The 13,898-nt window shown below is 38.7% G+C and overlaps 1 protein-coding gene across 1 annotated transcript in view; it reads left to right on the top strand.

Annotated features, from left to right (window-relative positions):
* Window positions 1–13,898, top strand: part of SYT1 (synaptotagmin 1) — a 431,119-nt gene that overhangs the window by 346,587 nt on the left and 70,634 nt on the right.

The raw sequence follows: 13,898 nt of genomic DNA, 5'->3' as shown, positions 1-13,898 counted from the left end.
GTGTGTTAGTTTTTGCTGTATAACAAAGTGAATCAGCTATACATATACATACGTCCCCACATCTCCTCCCTCTTGCGTCTCCCTCCCACCCTCCCTATCCCACCCCTCTAGGTGGTCACAAAGCACCGAGCTGATCTCCCTGTGCCATGTGGCTGCTTCCCACTAGCTATCTATTTTACATTTGGTAGTGCCTATATGTCCATGCCACTCACTTCGTCCCAGCTTCCCCTTCCCCCTCCCCATGTCCTCAAGTCCATTATACTTGCTCAAAAGCAAAGTCAAATGAAGGACTTGTCATTTCCACAGCAGAACACAATTGTTTTTATTTTCTTCTCTGTGTGATTAAATCAGTTATATTCTTGATCTTCTAGTAACTAATTAAAGTGTGAGGAATTTTCTTGATATGGCACAGGGTCAAAAATAGACTATAGCTGTCATTGTTCGTGGCTATGGAATTAGATCCAACATTACTGGTTATTCAGTGCTTCCTCTAATAAAAATATTGCAAACTTCAAAAGGTCACCCTCATGCAGCATGGTGATTTTATATTATAAAGTATAACAGCTGAAATATGCTAAAGCTAAGGTTCCACTTACTGAACCACTAATTTGTCAACCAAATTCTCCTGGTGCCTACATTTACTTCTCTTTATAAATATATTGCCTGGGGAATCTGCACGACTTCTTTCATGTCACTAAGACCCCATTTAAAAACTTGCTGCTTTCATTGCCTAATGGCATTAACAGAGCAAGTTTAAAGCAATAAGCAGTTTCTTTCAAAAATGTAGAGTATTTACTGTGCCTAAGATGCAAAATACATGCATACACCTATGTATGTATCTATACACATCCACCTTTTCCTGGCTCTGTCCAGTAAAAAGGCCTAGAAACAAAGACTGACCTAGTAGCCACGACCATCCCAGAACCAGAAATGGTGTGAAAATACAATTTCTCACTAGAAGAAGCTGGAGCTTATTGGAGAAATGGTAGATTCCAGGTGTGGCAAAGGAAGGTATACAAGACAAGCCTAGAACATCTCATCATACCAGAAAACAAGGAAACTATCAAAGACTAAGGGAGTCATGTCAACAGGCTTAAGAGTCACCTTGAAGAGGCTTCCACTGGCCAAAGATGTGATCATTTGAACATCAGTAATGATAATAAATGCAATGTATTTAAACCTAAAACAAAAGAGTATTTAATGTGCAGAGAAATTTTTAGGCACGAGAACAGTTTACCCCCAGAATTCTACTTAGTATCTTGAAGTCTGACTTCAGACGCCTTTGACCTTTCCGCTTCCTTTGGTTCGATAGCCATCTATCATCATGTAGTTCTCTGCATCCTCTCTCCCACACTTCTTTCCAGACTCCTATGCCAGCCACCTCCTCATCACCTCTATCCAGTGCTCTCCTGGTCTTCCTCCCCATTCACCTTAACACCCTTCATCAGAGTTCCAGAACCAACTCTACCATGAAGCCAGTAACTTCAGGGTCCCTTATTTGTTCTGTCTCCTCCCAAAGTCCTAGAAAGGAGTCCCCATGGTCACAGATAGATATTTCACCCACAATTTGTTAATCACAGTTTGTGCCTCTTGACACTCTCACGCCTCTTCCATCATCCATCTCTCTTGTTGTTCAGCAGCATCAGAGATGCTACAGGCATTTGTGAGGTTTAGCTATGAGAAGTTGGGTCTAGCAGGACATTATTTCTGTGGCTTGCAGTCATAACCATGTGTAGTTGGGTAACTGCTAGGTATCCCAGTGAAGGAAGGGCTCCTGACATGACTACTACTACCCACTGGGCTAACTCAACACTGTGACATGGAAGGGGCAAGGCCAGAGGTCATATCTAATTCAGTCTTCGTAACTCTATAAAAGAGAAAAAAATATATTCTTTTTTCAAATGCCAAACTACATTTGCTGAAAATAGCTAGTTAACTGGAACCAAAGTGGGCTGTTTTGCCAGGGTTTACAATTATAGTAGCTTCACGACCCACGCAACCCAGTTCCACCCCTAAATTTGAAGTACCTGGAATGATTTGGTTGAACAGTTAAATATTAAATTAAGGATATTTAGCCTTGAAATATCCTTAAAGAGTCCTAATCATATGGGCTTCCTGCTGCCTGTAAAATTAAGTCATAATCACTCAGGTCTACATAATATAGATACTTCCAGACTACACCCCACCATATTTCTATATTTGAACCAAGTTGACCAGCACACTGGTCCCCAGAACAGGCGATGGGATTTGCTGCCTCCACTGTTTGCTTAAGTTGTTTCCCTCACCTGGAATCTCTTCCATCCACCAAGGTCTAGCTAAACCCTATCCATTCTTCAGGCCCAGCTGAAGTCTTATTTCCTCCATCCATTGAACAACTATGTATTGTGTCCCTACTTTATGTTAGGCATTGTTCTGAAACCAGGTTTACATCAGTGGACAAAACAGCCAAAGGACCCTGCCCTCATACAGATTACATTGTAATGTGTGGAAACAGACAGGAAGCCAATAAATAAGAAGAGCACGTTGTACACCAAGAGGTGATAAGTGCTATGAAGAAAGCAAAGCAGGAAAGTAGAATAAGGAATGTTGGGGAGAAGCTTTAAATGGGGTGGTTGGAGAAAGACCCGTGAGTAGGTAACCTTTTGGCAACAACCTGGAAGAGGTGAAGAAGTGAGCCATAGGGGTGCCTGGGACAGACAGCATTATACGTGGAGGGATTCCATGAAGGCTTTTTTGATCCATCCTAAAGGAACAAATCTTTTCCTTTTTTAAATGCCAGGAGTTTGTTTACACCCTTCAAACATCACGCTTCTCTCACTAGACTGTGCTCTATATTTACATATCCCCCCATGCCCACACTGACTGGTAGCACTGAGCTGAACTGCTGAATCAATAATCAGTTATTTACAGAGGAGCTGTGGCCTGAAAAAACAAGTCTTGCGTTTCAAATTTGTTTATCCTACTTACCATTAAAATAACTTTAAGCACTCGGATGGTCTATCTCAAAGTACGTTGACCTATGTCCAAGGAGACCAAAATTATATAATGAGGTCCTTCCAGGTAATTTGAATGCCAAACTACATTTGCTGGAAATGGCTAGTAAATTGGAACCAAAATGGCTTTTTTGCCAGTGTTTAAATCCCAGTCTCCCACTGTTAGCAGTTTGACATTGGACAAGTTATCTAGCTTTCTAAGCCTCAGTTGCATTATCTGTAAAGTGGAAATAATTAGAGAATCTTATTTATAAGGTTATTGTGAGAAATAAATGAAAGCTCACTAAAGTGCTTACTATTATTGTAATTATTTCTATTAGTAACCTTATCAAATCTTGGGCTAAATATGCAAAATGTGAAAGCAACCGATGGATAGTTTAACCAATTCCTTGATTTAGTGGGAAAAAAGTTTGATGGGATTGGCTGGTTAATTCAGACAAAGAAATATCAGTAGACACCTGTATTCTAAGTCCCAATATCAAATTAAGACAATATGTGGGATTAAACAAAAAATGTTGAAGAAGAAATAGGAACTTTTTTAAAAATAATTTCTTGCTACTCCTCAACACAGTTTCTTTCTTTTCTACTGTATGAATTCAAAAAGCATGGCTCCAAGATTTTGCCTCTATCATATACCCAATATAACAAGCCATGCAAATCCCAACTCTTACTTTACAGTGACAAATTTGATTGGACCATTCACATGTCTACAGTAGACAGACACTTGAGCTGTGTTGCTTCCTGTTCTAGCGCTCAAGTATTTGAGCACCAGCGAGGGTTTCTGAATCTAGCTATTTGTATTGAAATCTTGAGTCCTGCAGGCTGCAAGGCTGTTCGTCAGGTGCGAGTATGTGCGGTGGGAAATGAGCAGCTTTTGTGTCTTGTACTTGGAAAAAACTCAAGCCTTTGGCCTAGTAACCACAACTTAATATACATCTGCACTTTTGGAGTAAATCTCCCTTCAAATAAATGTTTTCGTAAAAATTGAGGTAGAGTAATGAAGAGTGCCTTAGTCCATTCAGGCTGCTATAACAGAACACCATAACATGGGTGTCTCATAAACAGAAATATCTCACAGTTCTGGAGGCTGAGACATCTAGGATTAAGGTGCCAACAGGTTCTGTGTCTGATGAGAACCTCCTTCCTGGTTCACAGATGGATATTTTCTCTGTGTCCTCACGTGGTAGAAGGAGCAAGGGAGCTCTTTGGGGTCTCTTTTATAAGGTCACTAATCTCTTTCATGAGGGCTCGACCCTCAAGAGCTAATCACCTCCCAAAGGTCCCACCTCCAAATACCATCGCATTGAGGACCCTGTTTCAACGTATGATTTTTAAGGGGACATTAACATTCAGTCTATAGAAAAGAGGTCTAAGAAATTGAAAGCATCAGAAAAGTTGAGAATTCCTAAAGGTGTGAGGTTCTATATATGTCTTGCATTTTTTAGCTGTATAATTTTTATATTTGAATTTCTACCCGTGTAGACTCACAAGTCAGAAATAACTAGATACCCGGCTCCTAATTTCTTGTCCCTGGATATGTTACAGTTACTCTTCTCAGGTTTTTTTTTTGGTCATCCCAGAAATTTGAGACATCTGAGTACAGCTTTAAAGAGGAATGTCAAGACTCTAAATTCAGTTTGGGCTTTATATATCACAAGTTAAACAAAATTCTGAAAGTTTTCCAACAAGTACATAACTGTTCCAAGAAGGAAAGACAAAACTTCTGAACCAAAAAAACACGGAAGTGATAGTAAGCTTTTAAGTTTCTGTATTAGGGAGAAGTTCTAATTTTCAACTTTAATCTGAAAATTGTTTTCAAGTGTTAAGAAGTCATTAGCACATACTTATAAAACACTCTACTAATTTAGAAAACCTTTTCTAACTTGGTTTTCTCATGTGGTCCTCAAGATAGACCTGTAAGGTAGTTTCTGAAGGTGATATTATCAGAAAATTGAAGCTTAGAGACACTAGACAACGTACGTAAATCATCTTGCTCCACGTCTGTCACATACGTGGCATTCAATACAGGCCATTGCTCTTGTCGTTACTGACATTCAAAGTCACCTAATGTGTAGATTGTAGAGCTGGGACTGAAGTCCAGGGCCTACAATTCCGCAACATAGAACATCTCAAAGACTGTTCCATTTCCCTCTTTCCCTGAAGCTAGGACAGAATTCTTTTGAAATTTTTCTAAATGTTTATACTGCTAGGAACCATGGCAAGTAAATCAAGGTAAAAATCTGCAGCCCTGCCCCCTTGATATGGTTTGTGTTCACCTATATTGTGAAGAGAACATCAAAAGTATGCCAATCATTGGCAGCGAGAGAATGCTGGGAAAACATAGGAAGGACTGAAATGATATGCCCCTAATTCCAGCAGTCTGCTGAAGGTCTAGGACCTGGAGAGGTAACTACAAGGTAGGATCAGGTCAGAGACATCCTGAGGGCTGGTTGGAGAGAGCGTGGTGGAAACTGTTCTCTCTTTTTTGATTTACTTTATTTATTTATTGAAGTATAGTTGATTTACAATGTGTTCATTTCTGCTGTACAGGAAAGTGATTCCATTGTACATATATATATATATATATATATATATATATATATATACATTCTTTTTTGTATTCTTTTCCATATGGTTTATCTCAGGACATTGAATATAGTTCCCTGTGCTGTACAGTAGGACCTTATTGTTTATCCATTCTATATGTAATAGTCTGCTAACCCCGAACTCCCACTCTGTCCCTCCCCCCACCCACCCTCCCCCTTAGCAACCACAAGTCTGTTCTCTATGTCTGTGAGTCTGTTTCTGTTCTATAGATAGGTCCATTTGTACCATATTTTAGATTCCACATATAAGTGATATCATATGGTATTTGTCTTTCTGTCTTAGTTCACTCGGTATGACAATCTCTAGGTCCATCCATGTTGCTGCAAACGGCATTATTTCACTCTTTTGTATGGCTGAGTAGTATTCCATCCCATATATGTACCACACCTTCTTTATCCATTCATCTGTCAGCGGACATTTAGGTTTTTCCATGTCTTGCCTATTGTGAATAGAAACTGTTCTCTCTTACCATCTTTTCTCCCTTTCACTTTCCACACCAAGTCCTACCTCCAGTCTTCTTCCTGGCCGTCCCCAGACCTGTCTCATCACTATGGGATTTATACTGTGAAAAGCAAAGAGCAGGAGTAGAGAGGTCCCCCAAAGCATCTAAGTTCCAAAGGACAGGGCGATGGATTTCACAAGCGGCACCAACTACTTGAGGGAGAGGATGGCAGAGGAAGAAAGGAGGCACACGGTGGTAAAGAAGTCACCACTGCTTTACAGCAAACTGCCAGTGTGTGGACAAGCCCGACACCCAGCCGGCCCCGCCCCCCACACACACACACACTGCTTTCCTTTCTTCAAGATGTAATTTTTTTTTAATTTGTCAAGGGTTTGTCTTGTCATTTCTACTGTCCCAGAAATAGAATTTGGAAAAGAGAGCCAATTTAAATTTTGGAAGTTATCTAGGAAAGGGCAACTCACCCAACCCTGGGGAATCACTAGATTCCACACATAGAAACCATGAATGAGCACAGACCTATCGTTCTTTCAAGCACTAGTCAGCAAGATGTGATGTTCTACCTACGTCAGAATCATCCCAGGTACATGTTAAAATTTAAGATTTCACGGACCACCTCAGACCAAACCATAACTGAATATCTATAGGTGGGAACCTGGAAATTGCATTTTAAATATTCCCCCATATTATGCTTATGCATCTTAATAGGAAACTATACTTTATAGGGAATGTATAGAGTTAGAGGAAGCTAGGGTGGAAATCATATTGCAATATATGTGTTTGAAATCAACACATTGAACACCTTAAACTTACAATGTTTGTCAATTTATGTCACAATTCTTTTTTAAAAAAAGAAAGAAAACTGTGTTTTAGAGGCTTAAATTCTACATCATAATTTTTTAGCTGAGGTCCAGGTCAGCCCAACTCCAAGTTATAATTTTTATCAGTGATATAGAATACATCCTTTGCTTCGTCCACTGGAATTTCCTTAAGAAGTCCTTTTTTTTTTTTTTTAAATCAGCTCAGTATCCTCTTCCCTGAAAAATACCTTGCCCACATATCTAAATTACTGTCTTTTCTTCTTCGGTTTTTTCCAACCAGAAACAAAAGCAATAGGCAGTTCCTTTATACATTCATGATCACCACTCTTAACTGTCCTTCCATTGGTGTTGAAAGCATGACAAAGAAAACCACTCCAAATTCAACTGATTTGGACTAAAAGACACTAGTCTGGGAGCTGGGCCAACAAATCAAGTGGCAAAAACTTATCTGAGCCAATTAGATAAGGATATGCAAATTAATTGGCCATGATATCAGGGTCAAGCAATAACATGCAAATAAACTGGCATCTTATTGAGCTAACGAGATAGGAATAAGCATAATAAGTTGGCCATGATGTCAGATGGCTTCATCCTAATTTTAGGCTTGAATGTTATAATATAAAATTCTGTGACACTTCGAAAGGCTTAATTACAATATTGATAAAATAGTCTGAATCCCTAAGATGTGAACAAGTTGATCTGAAAAAGAAATGACAAATCCTTAAACTGGATCGTCCTGCAATGTGAGATCCAGCCACAATTACCACAGAATAGAGAGAGATGCTACACCCGAAGGACCAAGTGGTTTGGATGAAATGAGAAGAGGAGATGTGGGATGTGGGCTAGATTTGATATCAGAAAAAATGAATGATTGGCTGAAACACATTCGTTCAGAACAGCACAAAAACTCCTAAATAAGTCCTTTAGCCGGCAGGTACATATCAAATCATACAACAAACATTTGAATACCCACTCAGCGCCAGGCACTATGCCAGTCCTTGGCTAAACAAGTAAAAATAACAGCAGACACTCACGTAGCACGATGTGAGCCAGACATCCTCCTAAATGCTTTACATATGCTAAGTGATTTAACCCACACTTACAACCCTATGAGGTAGATACTATTTTTAATAGAGAGGTAAGTAACTTTCCCAAGGTCACAGAATCAGTATTTGGCAGATTTAGAATGTCAAGCCAAGCAGTCTTCCGACTCCATGAATAAAACTCGACTCCTCAGGCATTATCCTTCCTCACCAGGTTCAATCTGGATGACAGATGGCTAACTACCTGTTATAGTTTGAGAGATGGCCAAAAATTCTACCTGATTCCAAAATTCCTTCATGCCCAAACTAAAATTAGATCATGGAAGCCACTAATATAAATTCACTGGTTGATTGTTCAATTAGGTTTTGGTTACTTAGATGGCAAAGACAGGATCAATGAGTTCATAAGATCAGAGATCAAATACTAATAGATTTCCAGTCTGAAAGGACCACGTCAGTTTCAGTGTACAGACTGGTATGTTATTTTAGTGACTGATTCTTTATGCACAAAAGAGGACAAAATACAAAACAGTGTAGTTTCAGCTGTATCAGTGGTAGAGACGCAGGGATGTTGCTAGAACAATATTGAAGAAAGCCCAAGTCTAAAGGATTTGAGTGCCTATTAGGCGGCAGAGGAAGACTAAAGAAAAATTTTACCTACTACTCAATATCAAGGGCTGATTCTGGATGACAGTATGTATGATATGATTGGGATGGGCGGGAGATATGATTTAATAGTACAAGAGCTTACTGCCCCTATAAAGGGCTATGGGACTCTGTGGGCCGATATTACATATTTAAATAATAAGACTGAAGAAACGTGAATTGCAACAACTACCAGGAAAATAGAGCTCATCTGGACAATGTTGATGAGATCCACATATGGAGAAGTGGAAATAGTTCCAAAGAAATCTGAATTTTTACTAGTCACCTTGAAACTCCAATTCTGAAGGTAACATCCATGTTTCCAGCCACTGAAATTCCAAGCTCAGTGAATAAATCCAAAAGAAAAAGAAAAAAAACAAACCTTGCTAGGCTGAGTAATCCAAAGTGTGATAGATGAGCTTCAGTGTAGTCAAGCTTAGAAGTAATATATTGAAAGGAAAAAAAAAAAAAGTTAAGAGTATAAAATAATAGGGTCTATTATAAGCCAAGAAAAGTCACATAGAGCCATCTACTGAAGACATTTATCAAGTGTGCCACTACAACCAAAGAGGCTTGGTGTTGGATTTTATAAACACAACAGGGAAACAATGCCCTGCCTTTGTCCCAAACTGAAGCTCATTCACGTGTGGAGAGCCTGTGGTTACAGTCCGACCTTAGGAAAGAGAGTGGGGTTAAAGGCCCAGCTGCCAGAAAGGCGGCTAGAACAGGGATGAAGAGGCTGTGTGTGAGAACAGGCTAAGAAAATTGCGACTTTGTAGTCTGGAAAAGGAAAGCTAAGCAGAGATATGATTAGAGTCTGAAAATCATGAAAGGTAGAGCCAGAGTAAGACCAACCTGTTTATCACATCCCACAATGCTAAAAGTAGGAAGTGACTTTGATGCTTGAAAGAGAATAGATAAAAGGGAGGGCCATCGAGAATCATCTCAAAGGCACCTTTCTGCTCAAATTCTTCATCAAATTTTCTCTGCTACTTTACAGTTCAGTAGTAAAACTTGTTCTAGGAGATGGAGTGGGTTAAGATCAATGTATGGGTCTGTTTTGAGTTATAGGCTTGAAAGGGGACATCTCTAAACCTTTATTGTATGTTGTCTTGGAGGACCCCATGTGCCTTTCCGTGAGTAACCAGAAACAGACCCCACAGCTGCAAAGTTCACTAGCTATTCAACCCAGAATGGCTATATTTGCATCCTTGAGTTTCCATTCTATCCTCTGCTCTCCATTCAGTACATAAGAAAGGAATAGGGAAGGCCAGATTTAATAGGTAATTGCACTGGCAGGATTAAAGCCCCCCAATACTTCTGTTTTTAAAACTGTATTTGGTGGGCTTTAAGAGATTTTATTATCTATATTATATGTATTTGATAATGTTTTAAAATAAAACTATTAAAAATATATGACATTTGTGTCAACATTATAAATTAACTATACTTAAATTTTCAGAAGTTAGAAAAGTATTGCAAATATCTTTGCCATTTTTCACTTCCTTTTATGACACTGCCAGTTTCCCATTCAGCCTGGAACAGTTAGGTAACAAAAAGGGGAAATACTATTGAGTCTGAAACACCACAACAATGCTCAGAGAAATAGAAACATCAAAAACAATCTTTTCTTTAAAAAATTACATACTTTATTATAGTCACCTCTACTTTCACAAGGATATATTGTTTGTATTTGGTCCCTTAATCCCTTATTCCTGATTTGTTATAAATTTAATCATTCTTTTTCCTTCCTTTTTATAGCCTTGCCACTTGCTTGTACCAAGAGCTACCTTGAGAGCAGAGATGGTGTCTACATATGTTTGCCTTCTCAGAGGCCCTGGAACTTATGTGAGGGGAACATACTTCAGCTTCCCTGCCTAAACAACCAGTTACAGATTTTAAGATTCTGCCAATCTAACTGGTTATTTCGCTTTCACCTTCCAACTGATCTGACTTAATTTCTTCCATTTAATGAAATCCTTTTGGCATCATAGAGTAGTAATAGTATAACAGAAACGGCAACTAAGAAATAAGATCAGAAACATAACATGTAGTTATTGAAATTGATTTCAGCTGTCATTTTCAGATTTCTTTTTTCCTTTATTCCCCCACTTCCTTGATAGTTTAAAAAAAAAAAAAGTGAAACAGATCATCTCCAGGAAATAAAGGAAAAGAGTAACCCAGAAATGCACACGTTACTACAGTTATTCCTCAATGAGGGTCATAAAGACATTTTCCAGTGAAGAAGTAAAGACAAAAACGGTCCCCTAGTGACATCTTTAGCCCAGCATGAACAGATAAGGCAATGACTCAGCATCTTACTTGTTCATTGCTTTATAGACTAACTCCTTATAAAAGTCAAGAGACCAGAGCAGCTGGTTGCCTTTTTCAATATCTAATGGCCTAACTTTTGCTACATATCATTCTCAGGGCTCCCAGGAAAACTAGGAGGTTTCCTATAACTTTTTTCTTCTACCAAAAAAAAAAAAAAAAAAGGTTTTAAGTGTTTACTTAGGAAATTAACTTTGTAACTTGAAAATATGAGATAAGCACATTATTTGATCTCCTTGGGAAAGCTCAAACTGCTTTTGCTCAAAACTAAAGCAACATGGTGACTGACTTAACTTCTAGACTTCAAACTACTGATTTCAGCTAATAATATGAGTGTGATTAACTGTCCCATGTGAACCAAAAACAGGTGAATGCATTTAGTGACAGCACACTTGCAGAGCTCATACGCGCACCTATGGAACTGTGAGATGTCTCAGTTATCTACAGTTGTTACAGCTGCCATTTGTTCATAGTATTATGGACTTTCATATCCTAATTAAGGAAGCAAATGCTTTCACACATAGCACTGTTAAACTCTTTCCCTCCATTTTTAGTTTTCAAATTATAGAGAAGCTCAATAAAATTAAAATAATCTATAACCCCACCACTGATTTCAAATGGAGGGTAAAAAATTAAGCCCCCAAACTACTCCCTCTAATCCCTTTCCATTCAGAGATAATTCAGTGTCTCAAGGAAACAATTTGAAACTTCACATCAAGATTTTTTTGATTTATATAAATTATATGTGCATATATAATATATGCATTTTATAAAAATGAGATCATAAAACATATTACGCTAATATTTTTTCACCTAGCAATATATAATAGAGATTCTTCTAGGACAGTATGTATAGACGTGCCATTATTTCTACTAGTTGTATGACATCTTTGTTTGGGTGCACCATAATATATTTAGTAATTCCCTTATAAATATAACTGTGAGGGCTTCCCTGGTGGCGCAGTGGTTGGGAGTCCGCCTGCCGATGCAGGGGACACGGGTTCGTGCCCCGATCCGGGAGGATCCCACATGCTGCGGAGCGGCTAGGCCTGTGAGCCATGGCCACTGAGCCTGCGCATCCGGAGCCTGTGCTCCGCAACGGGAGAGGCCACAAGAGTGAGAGGCCCGCGTACCAAAAAAAAAAAAAAAAAAGACAACCTTTACTGATTGCAAAGAATACAAAAAAAAAAAAAAAAAATCAGGTCATTAGTGTGTACATTTTCAGATTTTCATCAGCTATATTTGCAGGCGTTTGAATCCTTTAACACACTCAGTCCAGCAGCATTGTTTTGATAGCAAGTTGGAGATATCTGTGACAGTCACTATAGTCAAAGTAAAAATATATACTTTTACAAAGTCAAAACCAATATTTTTAAGACAATTTCTCGAGTTCTAGATTTTACAAAACTACTTAAACACGTGAAAGCTACTTATACTGAAAGTTGCCAATTCTAGGTGTAGAAAATACTCCTGAGTTTTATAGTATCTCCTTTACATGCAGTGAAAACATTATAAATGAAAGCAGCCTAAAGAGCTGTATTATATTATAGGGAAGCTTCAGTTTACTATAATTAGATACCTATTTTAATCTTAACCGGAAGGCGTGCTCATGTTTTATATAAGAATTTCACTGAAAAATTTTTAAGAAGAGTTTTGTGGCAGAGATTTTAAAAGAGGCAGTGAATGCTTATGAATTATGCAAGTCTGAACTTTCATTTTAATAACTCCATTAAAATATAAAAACCTTAAAAGCCTCCCAATAGGAATTTAACTTTATAGAAAGGCTTTATGTGTGCCCTGACCTTGCCAAAAGACACGCCTTAGGCATGATTTAACAGTTACTACAGGGCAAAGCCTAATAATAAAGACCCATCTGAAAAAACCAGCATTTGTCCTTGCCTCCTTGGCCTCCAGTGGAGTTGCAACTCAGCCGTAAACAGACCCTCTCCTGAGAGACAGCAGGATGCAGTGGGAAAGGAACAGTAGCCAGCATTGGAAAACCTGGATCTGAAGCCTTTTAACCTTTCTGATCCTGTCTGCTTGTTTATACAGTTGGGGTATTAATAACAGCAAGGTTGTCACGTAAGCAAATGAACTAATGTCAGGTGGAAACTCTGAGTTGACAGCACCATGTTAAGTGTTGGTTATTTTTAAGCCAAAGACAGTTCTTGGTTGACTATTTTTCTCACCATCTCCTGGTTCCTAGAAAATATAGTCCTATATGGCTCATACTGTGTATGTTTAAAGAATGCACCCCCATTATTTGGATGGCAGTCACCTGCTTGGACTCACCTACTCTAGGAGAACATCCCAAGGCTAACAAATCCTGCTCCCCTCATCCATTCATTCTTGGCCACAAGACCTTGTATATTTTACAAGAAATAAGACCAGTAGTGTATTTCTCAAGGATATATTTCTACCATTTTCAACTTTAAGTTATATGAATTTTCTAAGATACCAGAGTTCTCTCCCAAGTGGTTCTTTATGATCACAGGCCCAAGACTGGGCTAATAAATAGGAACAAAGAATAGAACCTCTCTCACCCTAATTACCAAGTCCATGCCTGGAAGCTGGATAAACTCTCTCTAAAATGAAAACACCGTAAGATGGAACCTGGTGTTGCTTTGTTAATTTGACTAGAAGGGGCAGGGCCTGGTCCCAGAGCAACTCTGGGGGAAGATATGTGAAAAACTGTTGTGCCCTAGAGCAGAGATGAACCCTCTATGTCACTTTGATTTGTTATTCAACTAATTGCTAATTTTGCCTACATCAGTAATGTTGAACTGTGTGTCTCTCTCAAACTAGCCAGCCTGACCCCAGTTTAAACCAATTGCTTAGGAAGCATTTTCTGTGAAGCTAAGAACCTGAAGACTATCTGTATTCCAGGGATAAATGTCAGAGCTTCACAGGATTCTAAGGCAGATATAAACACGAGATTAGGAGGTATATTCCAGCTTGATCCTCACATTTAAAAAACTCTTCAAACCTATTGCGATCA

The sequence above is a fragment of the Phocoena sinus genome, chromosome 10 (assembly GCF_008692025.1).
Source record: "Phocoena sinus isolate mPhoSin1 chromosome 10, mPhoSin1.pri, whole genome shotgun sequence".
Taxonomy (NCBI): Eukaryota; Metazoa; Chordata; class Mammalia; order Artiodactyla; family Phocoenidae; genus Phocoena; species Phocoena sinus.
The sequence above is the reverse complement of the archived record's forward strand: the minus strand, read 5'-3'. Positions and strand labels throughout refer to the sequence as shown.